The sequence below is a fragment of the Sinocyclocheilus anshuiensis genome, unplaced genomic scaffold (assembly GCF_001515605.1).
Source record: "Sinocyclocheilus anshuiensis isolate Anshui unplaced genomic scaffold, SAMN03320099.WGS_v1.1 scaffold1495, whole genome shotgun sequence".
NCBI lineage: Eukaryota > Metazoa > Chordata > Actinopteri > Cypriniformes > Cyprinidae > Sinocyclocheilus > Sinocyclocheilus anshuiensis.
The window spans coordinates 868,573-876,439 of record NW_015558671.1 but is presented as its reverse complement, the minus strand read 5'-3'; the positions used below and the strand labels follow the sequence as shown (position 1 = coordinate 876,439).

The 7,867-nt window shown below is 38.3% G+C and overlaps 1 long non-coding RNA gene across 2 annotated transcripts in view; it reads right to left on the bottom strand.

Moving 5' to 3' along the window:
* The window catches only part of LOC107681259 (uncharacterized), an 89,798-nt gene that overhangs the window by 69,768 nt on the left and 12,163 nt on the right, over positions 1–7,867 (bottom strand). The window contains exons 2-3 of one of the 2 annotated variants that reach the window (XR_001633234.1): positions 5,563–5,650; positions 4,582–4,606 (exon numbers count right to left, since the gene is read on the bottom strand). This is a non-coding gene — a long non-coding RNA (uncharacterized LOC107681259). Of the gene's footprint in view, positions 1–3,716; positions 3,931–4,581; positions 4,607–5,562; positions 5,651–7,867 lie in introns of those variants that run through there. The other variant, XR_001633233.1, reaches the window with a different exon arrangement.

Sequence of the window (7,867 nt, the reverse complement as noted above, 5' to 3'; positions counted from 1 at the left end):
TATCCTAATGATTTTTGGCATAAAAGAAAAATCAATAATTTTGACCCATACAATGTTTTTTTGGCTATTGTTACAAATATACCCAAGCGACTTAAGACTGGTTTTGTGGTCCAGGGTCACATATATTATTATAAAAATCTTGTCAATTATTACTCCCATTATTACATTTCTTTTTTCATTACATGTTGCCCCAAAAACACATTAATATGCAAATTAGATGTAGTTTATAGATACATTACATATAATAAGAAAACCTGTTTATGGCCATTTTACACACATTTTGCATAAATAAAAATGGTATATCAAATCATTCTGTTATAACATAGTTGAGAATTATCTTTATACAAAGTTTGGTAAAAAAAAAAAAATCCTGAAAACTAAAAATGTATTGGTTAAAAAAAATCAATTGTTTTTGCCTATGCATGTTCATTCATGTCTTTTTATTTTTAATTTTTAAATTGAGTCCCGATAGTATAACTTATGAATGAAATATCATTTTTACATTTTTTAATGCTCTAAACAATGTAATGACATGAAAAAACAAATTTTTTCCTAAAATGTTTTGCCGGGTCTCAAGAGGTTAAAAGATATTAAAAAGAAGTGTTATTTTAAATTGCAACAATATTTCACAATATCACTGTTTTTATTTTTTAATTAAGTCATTTTTATAGTTTCAAGGTTGAATCGAAGGGTCTTATTTCAAAAACATTTAACACTTTTAACATTTAATCAACCCCAAGTTTTGAATTGTAGTGTTCATATGAACATTTAGAAGCTGAACACATCTGGGATCATTAATATTGGCAAAGCGAAAACCAGATAAAGTCCTCAATATATTTCCTGCATCGTTGCTGTTCTAGCCACCACGCACTATATTTAAATACACTGTCAGACTTCATCTAGCTCAAACAATCTTATATGCTCCTTTGCATATATCAACTGAGAACTGAATTTTAATGCTTAGGACAGTCAACTTTACACATGCGGCTAGCTGAGCTTCAGTCGGCACATTCTTCTCTTCTGAATTTAGCAAGCAAAATGCAAAGCACTTGCTAATTATGGATCGAGCAACTTGATGCTTGTTTTTTCTTCTTAAAGGCAAGTGGTGAAGAGCTACTTTGTGTTCTATTACTCACATATGACAAAAGCAATTATGATAAGCAATTATAACATTTACTACTGGTATTATCTACATAATAATATAGCCTAATTCTACTTTTATACTACTAAACAAGTTAAAGAATACAGATCCTCAAGGGACTATAAAAGTGAATGACAACATTAAATTGAGGTGACAATAACAAAAAACGATATGTATTTTGTTTGTTTAATCAGAGCAAATACAACTGAGAATACATGTGCCCACACAAAAGAGCTTTGTCCACAGGTGCACTTCTTTTCTTTCTCTTCCTATGAACTAACAACAGAAAAAAGCAGAAAAAGAGTAAGAGAATACGAGTAAGAGTGAGAGAGGGAGGTGGGAAAAGGCACTTTCGGTCAGTTCATTTGAGGCATGACGGTTTTGGCAGTTGCTCTGGGCAACATGCCATTGTTTACATGTGGGAGGGATTATAGCAGTTCTGAGCGACGCCATTGGCCGAGGTCAAGTTACACTCGATCAACAATGATTTTGAAATTTTGTGGTGAACCCAGCAGTGCTTCCAATTCACCTCACAGAGCCTGCTATGTAAATTAAATAACTTTATTAAGTGAATGCTATAGGGCCATGAAATGGCCAGAGTATTGGAAAAAATGGGTTCATGCAGATGTTCATGTGTCGCTTTTTAGATAGCAGCAGTTCATATATGCACCTTAGATGATTTCTCATTAATTATACACAAACGCTGTGGTTTAAATAATTTATTCTTTTCAAGGCAGAGTGTGAAAACTTCAGACATTGCGCAACAGCACAGGAAGACAGAAGTGGAGCAAAGGTAAGGGGAGGAGAGTACTTACAAATATCCCACGGACACTAACAACAAATAAAACACTTTCTACAACATCTGCGAACACACATCACTCATTCATCAAAAACAAATTGTAGGACATTCACAGATCTGCAAGAAATACCCACAGTATTTGTAATCTAATCTGATGGGTTCTCCAGTTGTCATCTAATTCAGTTTACCCACCAAGAGCACAGCCTGCCCGTAATCTGAACTTTGTGAAGTCCCTCATGACCTCATCGTCCCCTTTGACACACACAATGGGAGTCATCGTGACCTCTCGCTCCTCGGTTTGACCCAGCAGAGCAAAGACGTGAGAACTAATCAGATTAAAAAGAGGAGGAAAGGGAGGAGATCAGACTGAATCAGACACAACAAGAACCACTTTTTAATCACAGATGCCTCCTCTTTGATTTTGGTCCACTTTTCTCATTTTCTCTCTATGAACTCTTTGAGTTGGTGGTTTCATCAAGTGCTGACAGACAGGTTTGTGAGTAACAAGTGTTGAAAGTCCACTATATGACCAGTGGTGTGTGTGCACGAGTGGTCAGTATGAGGGGAGGATGATGACTGGATGACCTTCACATGTGCCTGTTGTTATTTTCCATAGGGGTCAGCCACTAAGAATTCACGGCATGCAAAGACCGCATGAGTCTCTTTTCCAAGTAAGCCCTTTTCTCTCCCTCATTCTCAATCTATATCACCACCTCCCTTTTTTTCCCTCGTTTATTAGTTTCTCTGCCACGGATTCTTTCATTCTCCATAACCACAAAACTTGTGATAGGAGATTGAAACCAAGTTCAAAAAGTGTGGCTATTTTAGGTGGTTTCCCCTCAGGATATCCTTTTGGACATGCTGTATATTTTCAAACTCTCATGAGCACATTACCACCCAACCACTGCTGAACCTGCGCACGCTTGTGCAGAAAGTTACCCGACAACTTTTGCAGGCTGTGCACACATGACGCTAATGCAGCATGAGCATAAACAATTCAAAGCCCTTTAGCAAGTAACTGATGAGCAACTGTATGGATTAGGAGCGAGAAGAACGAATCTTACATCGCATGGCTTATCAATCAACCGGCAGCACATGCAGACAGCTGTGAGGAACCGCTATGATGCCGTCTGAAACGGTGTCTCTGTGTGTGTGTGCCCCCTCAAAACACCAGGGAGAGAAAGAGAGAGAGAGAGTCTCTATTTCTGGATGCAGTAGATGTCTGGATGTCTGAACAAAGGAGACACAGACGAGACAGAGGAGAAAGACAGCAGCTGAGTCCATCATACACTGCAGCAGTGAGCAGACCCTCCGTCAGGATTAATACAAATCCACTAACACACATACGAACACTCCAGATGAGTACTGTATACGGACACACACACACACACACGCATACAGAATATTATACATACAGATATTCGCACAAGTATGTAGTAACACCACTGTAAATGGGACACAATATTTTTCACAGATTTTACAGCAGACATAATGTCAATAATACTTTCATCAAATATGTGCAAATCGAACACAACTGCACAAGCATAGTCCTCTAAACAGATTCTGGCAGATTCAAGCAAAGTGGAATATTGTAAAATTTTTCCAGATAAATGTTTAAATCGCCATGCGTTTAGATGAAGAAAACCTGTGTGCTAACTTTAGACCCTCCCACGAAGTGAAAAACTGTACTGAAAAAAACATGCTTATGGTACCCAAACTTAACCTCACAAACACACTCACACACGGCATGCAGCCAGACTCCAGAAATCTACTTACCTACAACTCCACAACTTCATCTGTTCGTTCCGTGCAATGACCATTCTTTATATTAATACAGAGATATCTAAAAAACATATACAACACATGCTCTGCTATGCTACTCTATTTCACGTCACTTTCTTTCTTTAAGCGTCAGTTAAATCCAGTTTCAACCTCCACCCTAAACAACAATGAGAGCGAGAGAGAGAGAGAGAGAGAGAGAGAGAGAGAGAGAGAGAGAGAGAGAGAGTGGTAGAAGCTAGTGAACGCTCCAGACACGAACGCTCAGTGAAAAGACCACTGCCACTTTTCTGCATACTCTTCCACCCCCCACCCTCCTCTGCTCCTCTCTCTTGCCCTCCCCTCTCAGAGACGCAGTCCAGTAGCAGAGCAGAAGCCATCTGGTACAGTTCAAAGTCCACTGCAACTCCAGCGAGTGTGCGTGTGTGAAACAGAGGAAGAAATAAAAGTTACTGTTTGCACTGTATTGAGTTTGCATCCCCGCAGTGTGTGGAGTTATGCGATTATATGTCTGATATATATGTCTGTGTTTTTTTGAGAAAGGACCAAAGGCAGTCCTGGCTTACTTGCTGCCGTAGGCGAGAAAATAAATTAGGGAAAAAGAAGAAATAAAACACTTTTAACAACTTAGTACTATATACAGTATGAGTTAGTTTAGTGGTACAACACAGCTTTCATTTAATGTGCATGGGGCATGATACTTCTGCATTTATTTGTTAATCTTCTTACATGTTACATTACATACATATTACATGATGTTAATCTTCTTACATGTTACATTACATACATATTACATGATGTTAATCTTCTTTTTAGGTACAACTGACAGTCATAAAAGTATAAAAAATAGCATGAAACTTACCATTCAAGGACAGCATAATTAAGATCTGAAAAAAAGGGAAAATCTGAGCTTTATTCAAATGAGCTTTATTCCAGAAAGACAGTATATTGGTTTATGCCACAAAGATAGATCATATACAGGATACATCAGTATACAGTATATAGTACATTATATACTTCAAAAGATCATAATCATGTTCTGACCATGCTCTGATTGACAGGATTAGATTAAACTTTCATTTCATTTCAAACTCCAAAAAATGTGAAAAATAATTTGAATCCGATGATCTGAATCTGAGACTGAAATTTTTCAACTTGCATATATTCACAAGGAACACAGCACCAATAAAGAGAACTTACCAACAGAAAATTTTGAAAATTTCCTCTTGAACATTTTGGTTCATGCAGGTCACAAATGTAAATTTTACAAATGTCTCTGTGTTGCACTTTTAGATATATGTATGCAAAGGTAAATTTGTCAAAACGCTCGCTTGTTTTCCCTCTTATCAAAGAATTTCCCTTTTCAATACAGATTTCAGATCACTATTTTAAAGACTCCAAACTTTTTGTGTGAACATTGATAACAGTCAAACAGAACATTGATACACATTGATTGTGTGAACATTGATACAGTCAAACAGAACCTATGAACTAGTGCTGGGCGGTATACCGGTTCATACCGAATACCGGTGTTTATTTTTGTGATGGTATGAATTTTTTAAATACCGCAATACTGCATGTCGTTAAAACAACGTTCGGAACGCGACACTGTTTGAAATGGGTCCCTTTTCACTGTCGCACTGTGGTGAGGGAACAGCTGTATGTGTTACTAAGCGTGAAATATGGTTAACACCCGGCCATGCATGAAAAAAAAATACCGTCATGTACCGTGAAACCGGTATAATTTTGAAAAATACCGCGATATTAATTTTTGGTCATACCGCCCAGCACTACTATGAACCTGCAAATGAGTTCATATTTAAGTTAGAGATTTCATACTCACCCCAATCAATCATGGTCCATCTTTGTCTTCAAATAGCATTATCATCTTCCCATCACATCCTCTCTGATCCAAATTATAATAGCTATGCCTAAAAAAGAAAAATAGTCAATAGTCTGTGTTGCTACACTTCTAAATTAGTGAGAAGTAGTTAAATGTTGGACACACATGATTGAATCTTCAAGAACTTTTTGTAACACTTTCTATGAAGCCGGTATTTATAAAACATTATAAGGGTATTCTTATGGCATTATAATGAATGTTTATAATGTATTATAAATACGGGCTTCATAGAAAGTGTTACCGAACTTTTTTTTGTTTTAGTTTTTTTTTGTGTGTTTTACCAGAGACCCCCCTCCCCCTCAAAAAAAAGTCCAGAATATGTGGAAACTTCTTGAATGCAGTTAAAAAAAAAGCATCCCAGGAGGTACCTCATGAAACTGGTTTAGCGAATGAATGTCCAGATTGCTCAAAACTTTAATTTTTGCAAATTGTAGCTACATTTAAGCAGCAAAATCATGAGATAGTTTTCATCTTTTCAACCTTTTTGGTCACTACATAATTCCCATTCTTCATGTGTTATTTTAAAGTTTTGATGACTATATAATTTTTCTAAAATGTGATCAAAATGTAGAGCTAGTCAGTAGCTATGTTTCCATCCACCTATTTTTATGCGCATTTAAACGTTTTGGAATATCGCATAAAAAAATGCCGGATAGAAATGCCAAGATGCGCATCAATTCTAAAAACGGGTATAAAAAAACTTGCGCACAAGTGCGCACAACTGAGTAGGATAAACTTTTTAACCGATAAGAAAAAATATGCATAAACTAGTGTGCCCAACTTTTTTCTTTTTGCACAGTTGTGGCCTAATGGATAGAGAGTCGGACTTGTAACCCGAAGGTCATGGGTTCGAGTCTCAGGTCCGGCAGGGATTGTAGGTGGGGGGAGTGAATGTACAGCACTCTCTTCCACCCTCAATACCACGACTGAGGTGAGACCCTTGAGCAAGGCACCGAACCCCCAACTGCTCCCCGGGCGCTGCAGCAAAAATGGCTGCCCACTGCTCCGGGTGTGTGTTCACGGTGTGTGTGTGCACTTGGATGGGTTAAAGGTGCTGTATGTAGGATTGACACAGAGGGCTGAACTAGGTATTGCAGTCCAAATTCAAAATATTGGAGAGGGTTTTTTTCACCCGGCCCCACCTCCTCAGACTTGACGCACAATAGCAGGTTGCCAGATTGACGACACCAACAGGAACGCGCACACTTGACGATGAATGAAATTAAATATGCTGTGTTTTCCGCCAACTGGCAACCCGGGGTCCCGAAATACAATTGGGTAAACTGGCAGTGGGCGGGTTTCACAAACCAAAACAGAGATCGACATTCCGGCCCGGAACGACTGTAGCATTGTTTTTCAGATAAACAAGTATGTTAACTTAGCATGTTTCTTAAACATCTGCAAACATATTATGGTATTTTTATGCTTTAGTAGAGTCAAAAACTTACATACAGCACCTTTAAATGCAGAGCACAAATTCCGAGTATGGGTCACCATACTTGGCCACACATCACTTCACTTTCTTTCTTTCCCTTTCACTATTGTCAGGACTAAGCATCATTACACATATAGCGCATATGGAGAATGAATGAGGACATCCTGAACTGTGTGTGTGTAGTTGAGGGCAATCTGAATGTTCTCTGGTGTCTGTCCTAGAAATCCCTCAATCTAATATATCCCACAGCACTGACACCAAGAGCGGATCTGTCTGCACATAATCTCCTCTTTTTTTCCTGACCCACATTTACGCATTTACATACTGTGCTGTCTATATGTACACATATATAGCATACAGTCTAACTATATGACGGCAGATAAGGCACATTTTCCACAGTCAAATACAGTAAACATGGTCACACCCAGAGCTTCTGTCAAGACCATCTCTGAACACAGTGCTGCCATTCACAGTTCTTTTGATCTGATAGGGTCTTTCATCGGGGCTGAATGGGTCATGTTTGCTGTATGCATAAAGCATCAGAATCCAGCACACAATAGAAATATTACAGCAATCTAGGATCTAAGAATTCATGCATCCCAAGACTAGCCAGCACTTCTGTATTTATAGACATATACAGAGCCATCATTGCTTTCACACATGAATGTATGGAGCCATGGCTCAGTGAGCCTCACTCAGAGAGGCACAGCTGTCCCCAGAGGCAGGCCGCCCTTAAAAACCTTTATGTGTGTATGTGTGGCAGAAAGAAAACTACAGAGTGCTATCTGGAAATAGCTCCAGTAATCCAGC